The following is a 16,335-nucleotide window of genomic DNA, read 5'->3' on the forward strand; positions in this document are numbered from 1 at the left end:
ATTTTGTGAAGACAGAGTCTCAAGACTGTACAGGGGCACCTGGGTGGCTCAGTTGGTTAAGCATCTGATTCTTAGTTTCAGCTCAGGTCATGGTCTCAAGGTTGTGGTTTTGAGCCCCCAAGTCAGGGCTCCTCACTCACTCCAGAGTCTGCTTCAAATTCTTTCTCCCTCTCCATCCCCCTCTGCCTCTCCCCGCTGGCATGCTTTCTCTCTCTCTCTGAAATAAAGAAATAAAATCTTAAAAAAGTACAGAATTTGAAGATCAATTTCTATAAAGAATTAAAAACAGAGTATTAGCAAATCAAATCCTTTAGTGTATCCAAAGCATATGACACAATTACCAGATAGCATCTATTACTGTAATATAAGAATCTATCTTAAGTATTCCAATTTTACATAAATTGTGGGAAGGCTTCCAATTACTTATAATGGATGTGATGATGGCCAATGAATTCTTAATGTGTAATTCTTAAACTCTGATACTTGAATAGCTTGGAGATTGTAGGAGTGATGTAGGGAGAGAAGGTGGACATTGGGGGAAAAGAGAGTCATTTAGCTTTAGGCAAATGCATTAGTTATTTGTGCTTATTGATTTAATTTCTAGGATACCCAAGTTGAAGTGAGGAATTATAAATAAAGAATGAACCTATAAGGAATAGCTACCATGTTCCAAAACCTGGCTAGGTGGTCTACACCCACTATCATTTAATGGTTTAATCAGGTCTGGGCAAATATGCAAAGTGCACACATGCACACTCACATCAATGTAGTGCCTTCTAGGAACATTCATTAATTACAGAACAAAAACAACATATCATTTTTTAACAAGTTAATTAACGGTGCTGGGTGGCTCAGTTGGTTAAGCGTCTGCCTGCAGTCAGGTCATGATCCCAAGATCTTGGTATCAAGTCCTGTGTCGGGCTCCCTGTTCAGTGGGGGGTCTGCTTCTCCCTCTGTCCCTCCCCCACTTGTTCTCTCTCTCTCCTTTCTCAAGTTAGTAAATAAAATATTTTTTAAAAAGTTAGTTATGAGAGGAACTTATACATCGAACATTATTGAAATCGGCCCCAAATAAACACTTCAGATACTTTACTGACAGATGCCATTCACGAAGCTGGAGAGATAGTAATTTCAACTGACATGTGAGTTCACAGATCTTGGCATGGCTTTATAAGCTCATTAAAATGGTTTTACTGGTTGGAATCACAGAGACAGTAGAGACTCATGCTGCAAAGACATCTTGGCTCACCCTGATTTTCTGAGGCTCTCTTAACAGGGTAAGTGTCTGCTGTTGTACCATTTTGGAATGGAGAATTTTATAATCTCACAATTCCAAGGATGAATCTTTTTTTCTATCTGGCAGAGCTGTATCTAGAGACCCTTGGGATCCTGGGTAGGTTGGTGTGTCCCAAGAGAAAGGAAGAAATCTCTGGGCATATTTTTGTCATGAAACAGTCTTCCAATTGTCCCTTTGAGGATGCTTTCTGCTTCATTTGTCTCAGGCACTGCCTGGGGGAAGATTTTGAGGTTTCTTTCTTCTGTTTTCCTTGATAAAGGAGATTCTCTGCTACAGTTACCTGCCCTTGAAGACCTGGTGCCTTCTTATGGGGAAGGGAGTATTCTTTCTTACAGTGCAGAAGAGCAATAGAGCAGAGCTCTGCCTCAAAGATATTGACTAAAAAAATTTAAACAAAGCAAACTATGGACACCTCAGACACAAGACTTTGTAACTTAACCAGTTGGAGTGATAACTATTAGGTCAGTGACTGTAAGTCTATCCTATAAACAAGGATTATAAAATTTAAATAGGGCTTTGCCTCACAACAATTATGTCAGTAGCCAATGATGATGGCAAGGGAGCTACCCTGTCTTTCTGCTTCATCACCTAAAGTGACAGTATCCAACTTTCTTCTCTGCATCTATCATAAAGACACATTGATTTCCTTTCTGCAGAAACACATATTTCTTTTCTCCTGCTAAAAAGATAAGTCTGACAGATTTTAATCAAATGTAGTTGTTCACAACTACAGAAATTCGTTCAGTGCCACATATGAAAACAAAAATATACCAGCAGCTAAAGAAGGAGTTTTTTGGCCAAGTTTATTCGGGAAAACACTTGTATTAAAACACACATGTACACACGTACACACACACACACACAAGTAGTGAAGCTTATGAGTTGGTTAATATTTTTCAAGATATTCATCGTGACATTGGTAATTGTTGGTCTCCAGTAACATTTCCACTAAACTATGCTGTCCAGATTCTCTTTTTAACCCCAAGATGTTAGAATATTGGGCCTTGGTCTTTAAAATGAAGACTTTCCCAAGATGAAAATTGGCTTATTTGAGCTATGATATAGAAAGATGAAGAATCTTCATGTCTCTTATCCAACAGGCTCTCCTCACTGTATTTTTGCTCTGTATTTGGCTATGGCTTGGCTAACTGTGCTATGAAGTATTTGCATTGTTTTATAATGTATTTCTTATGCATTGATTCTGAGTAGCTCTTAGATACACTGTATATCCAAGGAGAGCCCAGATGTCATATATATATGTATTTTCTTTTAGAGAGACGTTGAAGCTGATTTTTTTTCTTAAAAATTTTTTTTCAAATAAAAAAGTCAGTGGGAGAGGAGCTTAAAATCAACAAAGCTTGACTTTTTTTTTTGCATCTGATTCATTAATTCAGTTCTTCTCAGTATAAGTTGTACATGAACTGATTTTTTTTTTTTTCATGAACTGATTTTTAATGGTGATTTTCTAAATATTTGAGTCTTGGGGATATTTTGTCTTTTCTTTTTGTATAGATATGACTGATTGCATTTTCATTAGAATGGAGAGATTGGATGTCTCTTGTTCACACCTAGTGGCAATTTCCTGCCCAGATATCTTGGTATAATACATCTTATTTCAGCTAATTTTCTGAGGTGAAGAAAAATAATCCACATTGTGAATGAAAGTGTACAGGTACAGTTTTAATTGACCATCAATCCAATCCTGCCTTACAGGGCCCATCATTTCAGTAAAGTTTTTTTTCATTCTATCCTCATAATCTTGAATATTATATTAAGATATATGATTCAAGAATAATTGTATTTGGAAAGAAAATTATTGAAAGTTATTTTAATAATCCAACATAGTGATTCATAGTGTGAATATATATAAGCATTTCACTGGGCAAAAATAGAGAACTATATTTCTTTTTTTTTTTTTGAGAACTATATCTCTTTTAAATGTGAGCTTTAAAGGCTTCTCTCAAGTGTGCTTTCACTATCATTTCCAAGTTTGTGAAAATTATAAAACATTATTATTTATATGATAATGTGCCCTATACATGAATTGCCCACAATACATTATTGGGTTAACTTTGACAACCCCTTTGGTTTAAGAATGAGCTCACAACTCTGATATTTGTCCATGATGTGCCATTTAGAGATATTTCTTTTTTCTGAAAAGCATAGGGTGATCTGGGAAAAAGAGAAGAGTGGCTAAATCAGAAGTTACCTTGCAAGAATAATATTAGAAGAGCTTGGCATTTAAGTTGTAAGAGGAATAAATTAACTTCTGAAAGTAAAAAGTAAGAAAAGGAAGCCAGTGAAAGTGGGTGATCTCATTCACTTGAAAATCATGGTGTCCTCGTTAAGCCTCAGCCAAGAAATTGGTGGTTAAAGATTTGTCCCAATTTTCATCTGGTACTGGCGTCCTTTGAAAGTTTAATCCAAAATGAAAGCCCATTCTGACACAGGAAATATGTGATTCTTTCCTGAAAGAATATTTGTGATGCCCCAAACCACAGCCACTAGAAGATACGAAGGCAAGCACAAAATATTACCTGGATCATGATTTATACATGCTGAACAGACAATAAACTCACCACCTTCCTTTGCCCCTACAGAAAATGCTACCAGCTAGCTATAACTATGACACAGTATTTTGAAGCAATATTTCTCAAAGTTTTTTCTTATTTACAAAAGAAGCAATTCATTTTGTAGGACATTTCAAACTGGCAAATGGCCAACAACAATTTCGACCAAAGCAGGGTGCAAAAGGTATCGCAAAACACAAAATGGAAGAATATTTAGGAAAGATGAAAACAAAAGGGAAGATTATTCATCCTTCCATATGGCTTTTTAAAGCCATTCTCAATTATGTATCGTTTATGGTAGTTTCTATAAAATTTTTTCCATTGAGAAGGCAGAAGACTGAATAAGTTCTGTGAATGCACCAGAAAAGAAAGAGAAGAAATTCAGAATGACAATGGAATTTAGCTGATTGTTTGAGAATCTGTGTGTGATAATGACACTGTTAACCAGGAGAATGGAGAATGTGATCTCATTTGTTTTTCCAGAAAGGGATTTTAAGAACTTAACCAAAAATTAAAGTCTCTAGTGAGAGTGTGAATGTAAGCAATAACAGTCCTACCACAATTATGCATCTGATTGAAAAGGTACAGTATATCAGAAGTCTTAGAGACAATGTTTGTTTTTCTAGCTTGTGTGCAAGGGAATACACTCACTTCAATAGAGCGGAAAAAGTATGAGGTTTTCTCAATATGTATTTAGATAACTTTTTACAATGCACAATGTAGACCATATATCATGCCACCAATTCACGTCCTTGGCATCCTATAATTATTTGTTTATTTATCTATTTATTTATCTATTATTTAAAATAGATAAATTATTATTTATTATTTTATTTATTTATTTATTTAGAGATTTTATTTATTTGTTTGAGAGAGACAGACAGACAGACAGAGACAGAGATAGAGAGAGCACAAGTAACGGAGAGAGAAGAAGCAGGCTCTCCGCTGAGCAGGGAGCCTGATACGGGGCATGACCCCAGGACCCTGAAATCATGATGCGAGCTGAAGGCAAACACTTAATGGACTGAGCCACCTAGGTGCCCCTAAACTGTATTATTTAGAGACATTTGGGCCTAAGTGGGATGTTGGAGGTTTCATTGTTCATTCCCTAACTGCCAAATAAAGTATTTTTTTACACAATTCTAGCTAAAATCTAAGACATTTTATTTGTCAAATTGTTCACAGATCTTCATAGTCACTCCCCCAACACACCACTACTTGACAACTTCCAATCTTGTGTCTTTTTTTTTTTTTTTAAGTTATTTCTACCCTCAATGTGGGGCTTAAACTCACAAGATCGAGAGTAGCCTATTCTACCAACTGAGCCAGCCAGGCACCCCCCAATCTTGTGTCTTAAAGATGGGTGTTTCATAACTTCTTTATTTGGGCTGCCCTTCCATTTGTTTTAGAAATAATTCTTGGAGCCCTTTCATAATTCTCTATAGCTCCTTAAAATCGGGAGGTCAAATCATGGCAAGTCCATACAAACCTTGGATGTGAAAAGACCCTAAGTTGAGTCTCTGCATGGCCAGATACTAAGTGTTGGACCTCAGACAAGTTACTACTAATTTTAAGCCTGAACTTTCCTATATGGAAGATGAGAATAACAATGCCTACCTCAAGGAAAATAATGTGGGCTAATGCAGCTAATGTACTGAAAGCCCTAGTGTAGAAGAGCTCACTAGATAGATAGCTTGCAAAAGACAGTAGAAAGTGGGAGCCAGCGAACCCTTTGAGGCTTTCCCCTCTATCATCTGGATCCTGTCACTTCTGCTCATTTTATTGACAAAACTACGTACATGATCGTGAGACAATTTCTTGTGTTCCTTGTTTTTTTCCTGACATATTCACTGCTCATCTTATAACAGATCACTCTAAATTTGGGATCTCAGAACTTTATGAAATTAAATATTTTCTCAAAAAGTGTGACTACAACAGAGGAAGTCATTCTCGGGGTTCCATTTAGTTAAAGTATAACCCCAATGCAATGAATGGCATCCTGAAAGTAGCAGATCTTGCCTCCCAAGTGCCCAGGCTTCCCTAGGATTAGTCACTTGGCTGTCTCACCATGCAGCTAGTAATTCAGAGATAATCATGTTACCAAGATGCCATTTAATCTGTATTTGGCATATCTCAAGTTTTCATCTTCGTTAATAGAGCCGTCAAAGTTTCATTGGGCCTGACTGGTATTGGACATTCTAGTGATTCACCCGGGGCAGGGGGTGGGGGGAGTTGCAGTTTGCATGGAGAGACTCTATTTGCCAGATGGCAGCTGTTAATCTGCCTGCATCAGGGGTGCGAGGGGGGGTGGCTAAGCTCTGCTGGCCCCAAGCCAATGGGGCAATCCTTCACCTCTGATTACACATCGCTGTTGGCCCAGGCTAGGGAACCTGGGTCCTTGTGTCAGGGTGGGCTCTCCTCTGCCTGCTGGCTGGAAGTCACCTGGGGCAATGGATGCCAGATGAAGGGAAGGTCCTGTTCCCTCTTAGCATAGGTCATTGAATCAAAAGATTCCTGTGGAAAGCATTATGGTACAGTTGACTGGTACAAACCCAGGAGTCAGAGAAATTTGGCTTAAAATCCTGACTCTACCGCTTAACTAGCTATGTGAAGTTAGACATATCACTTAACCTCTTTGAGCCTCAGATTCTCCCACTTACATGATATGAACCTGAGAATGTCACCATGGGAGGTTCCCCATTAAGTAGTCAGAACAGGGGAGCCAGATAGAGACCAGTCATGCAGTCCCATGAAGTAAACAAATAAGTGAAGGGCCTGGTACAAACTTACAATGACAATGAGTCGAGGAGTAGGGCTTACTCACTCTTTTGCCCTGGATCTAAAAGAAAAAGAAGGGGCACCTGGGTGCCTCAGTGGTTGAGCACCTGCCTTTGGCTCAGGTCATGATCCTGGGGTCCTGAGATGAAGTCCCATATCGGGCTCTGCTGCAGGGAGACATAGGCACAGGGAGTCTCTCTCTCTCTGTGTCTCTCATGAATAAATAAATCAAATCTTAAAAAAAAGAAAAAGAAAAAGAAAAAGAAAAAGTTATGGGAAGGGGGAGGTTTTAATAAGAGTGATGCTTTGGGGGCTGCAGGGTCAGGGTGTGAGGACAGGCATCTGTATGCAGTGGAATGGGCTCTCCATTAGGGTCTCTTTCTTTCTCTGTTGAAGGTGGGAAGAAGTCTTAGTAACATGTGGCACTGGGATGAAGCAGAATGTCCTGAGATTCTCATTTGCCTTTATCTTAATTCTCAATCTCCACAGACCCCAACTGCCTGAAGGCACTTCCTTAATTTTTGCCAATTCTCATCACAGACCCAATTTTTGTGACTTGGTCACTGTGGAGTTTTAAGGTGTGGTGCTCATTCTTGTTAAACCAGTTGAGAATTTCCTGGATCCCCAACTCTCGGCCCTTGCACAGAAGTGTACTGCTCTTCTGCTCAATGAGACCTTTGTGTGCCATGGGGCCAAAGGATATTACTGCATAAGAAAGAACCACAGGAAACTCCCATCGTTTTTTGTAGAGTCTGAGAAAAAAAAAAAAAAAGTAAACATGTAATGGGGCACACTCTGTAGTCTCCTTTTCCTAATTTATGAACTGGAAGATGAATGTAGATTTATGGGAATAGTATAATAAAGTGTCACCGTGGTTTGGAGCATAATTTTGACCAATATAATAAAGCAGAGAAAGAAACAATTTTCCCCCATGAATGGCATCATCTCTATAAGCCTTGCCTTTTTCAAAGCTTTGTTCATTTCCCTTAAATACAATAAATTGGGCAGGCACAAATAAAGAATGATCTGTAAAGGAACACGGACTGATTTGCAATCCATGTCTTGTCTTGGAAGCTAAACTTTTGAGATAATATAGAAGATTAAAACCAGCAAGATACCTCTGGTTTGAGCCGCCACTCTTGTGTTACACTTGTGTTTATCACCAGGATCCACTTCTATTTTTTTCTTCCTTTTCCCCACTTCCCCCTCCTTCTCTGTTGGTCAATCAGATGCCTAATGCCTCTGACTTGTCCAAGAATGGTCTATGATCCAGGCTAAGCCAGTTCAAGGCTTCCCTGGGACTGTGGTTGGTGATACAAAGACAGAAGTGCTCTCATATCTAGAACAGCCGCATATTATCCGATGACTGCTGGCGGTGGGAGCCTGACTTGAGAAGGAAGCCAGAGCAGAGTAGAGCAGCAGCAATAGTGAGACGGACAAGAAGCCTTACCTGAGTGCTCTCCCTCAGCTATGCTCAAAACCAGAGCTCTCTAGACGCTTCACTTCTGTCGACTAATCAATTCCTCTTTTGGCTTTAGCTGATTAGAGTTGACTTTTTGTCATTTGCAAACCAAAGATTTCTGAGTAATGTGCCACGCAAGTAAGGTAAATACTGCCACACTGGGGAGCATGCTCATTTATCAAGCATTTAGTGCATGCTTACTTGATGCTAGAAAGACCCTTTGCATAGCAAAATTACATGGCTTATTTGAATCATTGTCAAACAAAGAGAACACATCTATGTGTTAGTTCAAGGATATCTTTGGGTATCTGAAAAATGTGTGTGTGTATATCTTTTTTCTTCAGTAACTACACAATAGTGCTAAACCATGTGTCGGGGTTCCTGGATCATATAATATGATGACATAATTCATGAATCTTTGCTGACACTTTCATTTTCACAAAGGCATGAAGAACTGCTTTTTGTGTTCGTGGGCTGATGAGCTGTGTGACCTTAGGAAACTTACTTAACTTCTCTGAGCTTCCTGTGTTCATCTGTAAAGTGAAGATAATCTGTCTCCACTGGTTGTGGTGAGTAATAAACTAATTCACATAAAGTGCTCAGCATTGTGGCTGGCACACAATAAAATCATTCAATATTCAAGAATTTGGTAGCCACTGTTACTATAATTGTCACCATAGTCTCCATTGGCATCATCACGATGAAGGAAGCTTCACCAGTAGTTTGAATAATTTGCATGCATGTAGGGCTTTATTTACCATTTGCAAAGTACTTTTTCATCCCACTTGATACAGTGAGCCTACCCTGCTGCGCAACACCCATTTCACATTTCGTTTTCTTGCAAGTTGATAAGAGCAGTTCTTTCAAAGGTTTCCATGATATTTGGCAAGATCTACTGAGTCTAATATTCAGTATAAGGGACTGAGGAACATATCCCTTTCCACAGAAGAGTTAAAAAAAAAAAAAAAAAAAGGAAAACATTTTTAGGATAAATGTGGCCTGGTCCGGAGTATCTTTAATCAAGGCTGGAAGTTTAACTGCTTCATGAAATTTGGTTACAGCTGTTACACCTGTGAACAGACATAATCAGGGGAGATGAAAAGTTATTTTGACAAGAGTGCCTTTCTTTTTCTTTTCCCTAATATAATATATCACTGATACCAAAAAGAGAAGTTTGAAGCAGACTCTCTGTTTTTGGTCGCTGGTCCTTTAAAATATCTTTAAAATTTTTTTTTTCTTCAAGTTGGACCTCCTGAAAGACTATGTGTGTCTTATGTTACCAACATAAGCAGATTGTTGAATCTGATGCATTTAAATGTTTTCTTTGTTTTTGGAATTTTTTTTACAAAGGCATGCTTTCAAAAATGCCAAAATTATGGATCTGTGGTAAGATCTTTTTGTGTTTTTTTTTTTCCCCTCACAGGAAAATACTTTTGAATTAACAACTGGGTAAAAATCCTCAATTGTATTGTTTAAGGGAAGGTTATACTTTTGATCTCACACAAATTTCTAGAATAAGGGGAGGCCTTGATTTACTAATTGAGCAAAACTTGCTAATAATTCCATCTTTTTGCTTTGGATCAGGGTGTTTTATCTAATTCAGGGAAGACACAACTTCTTTAGCTTCTTTATTAATTGTTACGGGGGACAGCGATGCTGTGGAAAGTTGGAGTCATACCATCTTACAGGTATAAATTTTAATGGTCTCTTCCATAAAAAAACAAAAATTAACCAACAAGCATATGAAACAAAACTTTCCTGGGTATTTAGATTCTTTCTTTTTGGCCAGAGCTCCTGCCAGAAGCTGGAAGAAGTACTGAATTCAGAAATTTCTCCCTCTGTTTAGGTTATTCATGTTAATAAGTGACTTCTGATGTTGCAATATTAAAAAGATGTCAAGAAATAGTTTTCATTCTGTATCATTGATTTACTGATTTATTCCACACGTAGATTCTTAGAGTAGTTTATTAAGGGCACTTATTTTTGTATCCTTCATCATAGATGACAAGGTGAATGCCAAATTCTAGACTTATGTGTTAACATTCGTAATTACGGACAGCAATCATTGTATGAAGATGAGCCATAATATTTAGGTTTTATGAATTTTTAAGAAAGATTTTCTTTATTTATTCCTGTGAGACACACACAGAGAGGCAGAGACATAGGCAGAGGGAGAAGCAGCCTCCTTGTGGGGAACCTGATGTAGGCCTCAGATCCCAGGACCCCAGGATCATGCCCTGAGCTGAAGGCAGATGCTCAACCACTGAGCCACCCAGGTGCCTCCGTTTTATGAATTCTTGATGCACTTCGAAAGACAGGGAGCCAGATTCACCTAATGCTTAAGAAATTGTTTAGTGACAAATCAGGAATCCTTAGATGCTATATTAAGATATAGCTGCAGAATTTTTTGGTAATACACAGGAAAGGTATGTTAGCATTGGTAGACAATCTATCCTAGAGAAAGGAACCATAGGGACAGGCTACCTCATTCAGCTTCATATGATCGACGAACAGTAAGTTACTGCCAAGTATTCTGTAGGTGATTCCCAAATTTTAAACTTAGACTCCACAAATATGACTAATATGTTACAGGTTGGGTGATATATGCTCAGCTCGATATTCCATACACAGAGGGAACCTGGATATTTTTCAGTCTCATAGCTGTGGGCACATATAAGACCAATTTAGCCTTAATAGCTCTTGAGAGCCCTTCCTGGACACCCACAGGACCTCCTGTCCATGCCCTGTCCCCTCCATCACTCCATCTGGATTCCACTGGGCTTGGCAGGTCCCCACTGCAGTTCAGCATGGAAAGTCAGAGCTGCTGGGAGGTCTGTGGTGGAGAGTGTGCGTGTGGGGGAGGTGGGAAGGTCCTTCTGTCCATGTGTCACACTTTATCACTTCAGCCTGGAGGCAACACAGTTTGGACCTGAGTCTCACAGTGGCTTTCATCAAAATAGAGCTGCCAGCTTCATCCGGCAATGTCTCTCTCCAGTGTCAGACTGAGTTTCCAGCTCCGGGAAACACATAGCATCCTCTTCCAGGTACCTGGCTTTTTATGTCTTCATGGATGTCTGTTCTCCACAATATGTCTCTTTCAGTCCAGACCTCCAACAACATTGGACATGAACTCATGCAAAGAAATGGGGATAACAAGATACGGAGCCTGTGGCTCTATGGGTCTCAATGAAAATGTTGCTACTATTAGTATATTTTATTTTTAATGGATCATTTTGGAAGATGACCTGAGTATCATGATGATTTGGGCTCAAAGGGTACACAGACCTAGACATTTAATAAAAAACTTATTTTGTGACATTGTGGTTATGACAATACCGGACTCTAAAGAAATCTACAATTAATAGGTGGTCACTGTAGGTACACAGACCACCACAGAAAGTGAATAGAAATTTAAAGAAATTTGTGAAAGATCAACACAACAACCTCACCATGATGGTTTGTCGAGGTGGCTCAGATATTGAAGAGACAGAGTGTTCAGTAATCAGTGACTTCTGCATGATATTTGCATAGAGAGAACTTTAAAAAGGTTACATTTCTTTTCTACTTTCATATTTACTTTGTGTTAAGGTTATAGGATCTCACTGGCAATGTTGCTGATGCTATTTTTGTGAACTCCGACTCAATGTTTAAATGTAGCCGGATGGAAATTTTGAGCTACAGCAACAATAAATATATCTGACATCCTTGTGCCTTTCAAGTTGTACGATGCCTGAGAGTCAGTCAAGGCTGTTTTTATGTTTTTTTTTTCCCTTGAACTCTGAAGTAAGAAAGAAACTTTTGTTTATAAATTTCAGAGATTTTTGTCTTTGCACTTACCACGAAGTCAAATGTAGATATAATCCATTTTAAGCACTTTTGGCAAAATTTCAAATATGCCTGTTTTTTTGATAAGGGGAAAAATCCCAACTTTTTGTCAACATAAGTCCTTTACCCTATGTTGCAGTATATGACTTCTGTCGATCAAGCTGTGATCTTGTGGACTTAGGGAATACTGATCTTGTACAGGAAGTAAGAGGCAGATATGTAATCTGGGCCATCTTTCTGATCCATTTTAGTTATATCTGATTCTAAATTGAGTTATATAGAACTTAACACAACGGGACCCTGTTTCTTTATGCCTTCCTTCTACAAATGTAAAATTTTATATGCCGATCTGAGTGAAGTGATCTGAGGGTATTCAAAGTAAAAGATTAAAAAAAAAAAAAACAAAACAAAGTAAAAGATTACTTGACTTGTGCTTCAGTGTGTTCTATATTGGACTCCTTTATGAAGATATTTGGTAACAGAATATTTGTGTGTGTTTGTACATGTGCATAATTTTTTTTAACTCACCACACTTAGATGTGTGAATTAGACTGCAAGCGCCCTGTAGAGCAGGTTTGGGTGGTGGTGTTCACCATAACACCTGGTGGAAGGCTCTTGTGAAATAAAATGCTAGTATATAATTGTATAGACTTTATATTCCTGAAGATGTCTGTCTGTGACCTCTCTTACAACCATCTGGTGAGATGGATCGGACAAGTCTTACAATCATTATTTCACAGACAATAAACCTGAGCCTCAGAGAAAGAGAGCAATTTGTGAATCCCTCCAAGTCTTCCACTACACCTTTTTTGTGAGTCTGAGAGCTGGAACCATACATTGAATGGGAGGAGCATCATTACAAAAGGGTGTTGGGGAAAGGGCATGTCTGAAGTCATGTGTCAGGCTGGCGAGAGTTGACACGGAGCTGCGGGACTTCTCCATCACCACTGTTACCTCACCTCCTGGCCCAGAGGGGAACATCAAACTACATTCATAATGGCCATGAGCAAACCTCAGCATGGCTGGCAATGAGGTTTCCAAATCAATGTTAGTGGAAATGAATCTCTGGCCTTCCTGAAAGTGGTCCTCAGGGTGCCTGCAGCATGTAGTAGTTTTTACTTTAACTTAAGGGTCAGTCTTTGAGTTGCTGGACCATCTTTATCTAAGTCTTACCTGGTCTTGCTCATTACAGACTGAATTATCTCTCAGATGTACAGAAAATTGTATTGAGAATGAGTCAACAACAGCAAACAGGACTGATTGAGTGCTTGCTACCTTGCATTTTTGGGCTACAAATATTTTAATAACAAAATGTTCTCATCTATCAGAGTCCTAGTGAGAGACTTAACATTTAACTAAATCTTGCACAGAATTCTGTGATGGACAATGTAACAATTTGGCTTGTCCCTTCCTAATACATTACCATCCAATTTGACAAATGGTTTAATGAGTACATGTTACAATATGCAGGTGGCTGTGTTGATAGTGGAAATATGGTGGAAAGTGACATGTGCACTGTACCTGCCTTTACAGAATATATAAACTAGTGGGGATAGATGAGAAGAAAGGAATGAAAGCTGGATTAATGTGATGAAAAGACATGTCCCATGAAATGGGCATATCTTTTTCAGAGAGGTAACCATGCTGGATGAAACTTTCTGGTTATTTCAGTTTAGATTGCCTGAACTCCTTAATGTGCTCACAGGTAGGCTCTGGTCTTAGTAGCTATAAAATATTGTGAAAGTTCCATGACCTCTTTGGACCACAGTTCTATCATTTGTGAAACACAGGAGTTGACTGGATATACTTATCATGGTGAACATTGCATAATGTATAGAAGCACCAAATCACTATGTTGTACACTTGAAATGAATATAATATTGTATGTCAGCTATGCTACAATTGAACCAAACAAACAAAAATCATTTCAGTGAAATGTTGAAAGCTCTTCCTCTAAGGTCAGGAACAAGGCAAGGGTGCCTCTCTCACCCCTCTGTTTTAACATAGTTCTGGAAGTCCTAACCAGAGCAATTAGGCAAACCAAAAACCAAAAACCAAAAAACAACCAAACCAAACCAAACAAACCAAAACAAAAATGAAAACAAAACAAAAAAAATAACACCCAAACCAGAAAGAGAAGAAAGAAAGGGCATCTAAATTGGAAAGAAAAAAGTAGAATTATGTCTGCTTGTAAGTGATATGATTTTATATGTAGAGAATCCTACAGACTCCATCAAAAACCTCACAGGGTTAATAAAAGAATTCAGTATGGTTTCAGGATACAAAAATCAATATACAGAAATAGGTTGTATTTCTATACACTAACACAAATATATCTGAAACAGAAATGAAGAAAATAATCACATTTACAATGGCACCAAAACCAAAAACAATAAAATACTTAGAAATAAATCATGAAATATCTCTACCTGGAAAACTATAGGACTTGGATGAAAAAAATTGAAGAGGATAAGTAAAGAGAAAGATATCCCATGTTCATGGATTGGAAGAGTTAATATTATCAAAAATGTCCACACTACCCAAAGCCATCTATAGATTCAATGCAATTCATATCAAAATTCCTGTCTCATTTTTCACAAAAACAGAAAGAAATCCTAAAATTCATATGGAACTACAAAACACCCCAAATAGACAAAGCAATGTTGAGAAAGAAGAACCAAAATGGAGGCATCATATGTCCTGATTTCAAATTGTGTTACAAAGCTGTTGTAATCAAAATAGTATGGTACTGGCCTAAAAATAGACACAGACCAATGGAAATAAATTGAGAGCCCAGAAATAAACCCACACATATAAAGTCAACTACTGTATGACAAGGGAACCAAGAATAGTCAACAGAGAAAGGGTTGTCTCTTCAATAGCTCGTGTTGGAGAAACTGGATAATTATATACAAAAGAATAAAATTGGATCCTTATCTAACACCATTCATAAAAATGAACTCAAAATGGATGAAAGACCTGACATAAGACCCCAAGCTATAGAACTCCTAGAAGAAACCATAGAGAAAAAGCTCCTCGACATTGGCCTTGGCAAAGTTTTCTTGAATATGACACCCAAAGCACACACAACAAAAGCAGCAATGAAGTGGGACTATTTCAAATGAAAGGTCTTCTGTACAGCAATAAAAGAATAAAAAAAATGAAAAGGCAACATTTGGAAGGGGAGAAAATATTTGCAAACCATATATCTGATAAGGAATTAGTATCCAAAATATTTAGGAAACTCATAAAGCTCAATAACAGAAAACCAAACATTCTGATTGAAAAACAGGTAAAAGACCTAAATTGACTTTTTTTTTTCAAAAAAGCCATACAAATGGCTGGCAGGTACATTGAAAGGTGCTACACATCACTAATTATTAGGGAGATGGAAATCAGAATCATAATGATATAACCTCACACCTACTAGAAGGGCTGTTATTAAAAAGACAAGAGGTGACAAATGTTGGTGAACAAATGGAGAAAAGGGCACTCTGCTGCACTGTTGGTGGAAACGTTAGGTGGCAGAAACATTATGGACAACAGTTCGGAGGGGCACCTGGGTGGCTCAGTCAGCTAAGTGTCTGCCTTCCACTCAGGTCGATCCCAGGGTCCTGGGATCAAGCCCTGCATTGGGCTCCCTGCTCCATGGGGATCCTGCTTCTCCCTTTCCCTCTGCCCGCCACTCCCCTTGCTTGTGCTCTCATTCTCTCTTTCTGTTAATTAAATAAATAAAATTAAAATAAAAGGAAAACAGTTTGTATACTCCTCTAAAAAATAAAAAATAGACTATCTTATGATCCACAAATCCCACTTCTGGGCATATATCCAAAGGGAATGGAATCAGGATCTCAGTGAGATGTCTGCACTCCAGTGTTCAACACAGTATTATTCACAACAGCAGAGACACAGGGAAACATCCTAAGTGTCTGTCTATGGATGAATGGATAAAGATGTTGTGATGTGTATATATATATATGTATATATATATATATATACACACACACACACACACACATTTCTGGAATCTAGTGTACAAAAATAGAAATAATACAGTTGTATAAATATTACTTAGCCATGAGAAAGAAGGAAATCCTACCATTCTAGACAACATGGATGGACATTGAGTGCATTGTTTTAAGTGAAATAAATTAGATGAGAAAAACAAATATTGTCTGATCTTGTTTATACGTGGAAGCTAAAAAAGCCAAAACTCATAGAGACAGAGTTAGAATGATGGTTGCCAGGGGCTCAGGGCTGGGAGAAATGGGGTGATGTTGGTCAAAAGATATTAATTCCCAATTATAAGAGGAACGACCTCTGGGAATCTAACGTACAACATGGTGACTATAGTTAACAACACTGTATTATGTACTTGAGATTTACTAAGAGTAGATATTAAA

The 16,335-nt window shown here is 38.1% G+C and overlaps 1 long non-coding RNA gene across 10 annotated transcripts in view; it reads left to right on the forward strand.

The window, feature by feature from the left end:
• Positions 1–16,335, forward strand: part of LOC112922138 (uncharacterized) — a 113,653-nt gene that overhangs the window by 76,571 nt on the left and 20,747 nt on the right. For 5 of the 10 annotated variants that reach the window (XR_011997087.1, XR_003235390.2, XR_011997090.1 and 2 more), the window contains 2 exons: positions 8,552–8,676; positions 11,014–12,365. This is a non-coding gene — a long non-coding RNA (uncharacterized lncRNA). Of the gene's footprint in view, positions 1–8,551; positions 8,677–9,691; positions 9,796–11,013; positions 12,702–16,335 lie in introns of those variants that run through there. The other 5 variants (XR_011997091.1, XR_011997088.1, XR_011997085.1 and 2 more) reach the window with 4 other exon arrangements.

Source organism: Vulpes vulpes, chromosome 14, assembly GCF_048418805.1.
Source record: "Vulpes vulpes isolate BD-2025 chromosome 14, VulVul3, whole genome shotgun sequence".
Taxonomy (NCBI): Eukaryota; Metazoa; Chordata; class Mammalia; order Carnivora; family Canidae; genus Vulpes; species Vulpes vulpes.